Below are 1,249 nucleotides of genomic sequence, written 5' to 3'. Positions count from 1 at the left end.
TCCTGGTGCCTTGTTCTTTGCCAATTCCTTCAATGCACCTTGGACTTCATCCTTCAGTAGCATTGGCTCTTGATCATATGCTCCCTCTTGAAATGGTTGAACATGAACCATTTCCTTTTGATACAGTGACTCTGTGTATTCCTTCCATCTTCTCTTGATGCTTTCTGCATCATTCAATAATTTGCCCAGAGAGTCTTTCAATAACAAAAGTTGAGGCTTGAATCTTTTCTTCCTTTCCCCCAACTTGAGAAATGCTGAGCGTGTTCTTCCTTTTTGGTATTTAGTCACTGAAAACCTTATGAATAGCAGAACTTGAGTGATAGGGAGGGCAATATACAGAAAGAGAAAGAAGTTGGCAGAGGGATGATGATGATAGGTGAAGAAACAGGGAGGTATTCACGGGTTAAGGGATTAGAGGTAAATAGTAATATAACAACAACAGTAATATATATACAACCATAGAACAACAGAGTTCTGTGCATAGGTATACAGGATGAATGTGTGTGGGAGATGGAGTGGGATATACATCTATATATCCCACAAATATATAAGCGTCTTAAAGAGGGTATTTGTACAAGGGTAATCACTGGAAGGAAGTGACACACAGAGTGTGTGATTTGTTGAATGTAAAACTGATGATCTTGTCTGTAAACCTTCACTTAATTCGCAATAAAAAATGGAGGGGACATAAAAAAGAGGAATGGGGGACACCTTGATTTGAGATCTAAAACTGGTTTACAAAATTACATGCTATAGAGTTTGTCTTACTGAATTCTTTATAATGTGGTGGTGGTTATGAGCCGTAGAGTCGGTTCCGAATCATAGTGACCCTGTACAGGGTTTCCGAGGCTGTAAATCTTTACGGGAGCAGAAAGCCTCATCTTTCTCCATCTGAACAGTTGTTAGTTTCGCACTGCTGACCTTGTGGTTTGCAGCCCAATTCGTAACCACTATGCTACCAGAGCTCCTTTCTTTATAATGCAGATAAGGAAAAAAAGAATAAATAACAGCTTTATCTGAGGACCCTTGGTAGAATGAATAGATATCAGAGGCCCAGTTGAAGTGAAACATGGATCACCTAGAGCATCCAAATTATGGATAGCCTTCAAATTGTTGTGTACTTAAACTTGATCATAGTTGTTTTCCAAAATACATTTAATGAAACCATACAGTTTTTAAGAAGAGACAGTGTTATCATACATGTTTTCAGAAGAGAGTCAATGGCGAGAAAGTGGTTGGAGAGTGACTT

This window comes from Chrysochloris asiatica, unplaced genomic scaffold, assembly GCF_000296735.1.
Source record: "Chrysochloris asiatica unplaced genomic scaffold, ChrAsi1.0 scaffold00053, whole genome shotgun sequence".
NCBI classification, from domain to species: Eukaryota; Metazoa; Chordata; class Mammalia; order Afrosoricida; family Chrysochloridae; genus Chrysochloris; species Chrysochloris asiatica.
This window is presented reverse-complemented; position numbering follows the sequence as displayed.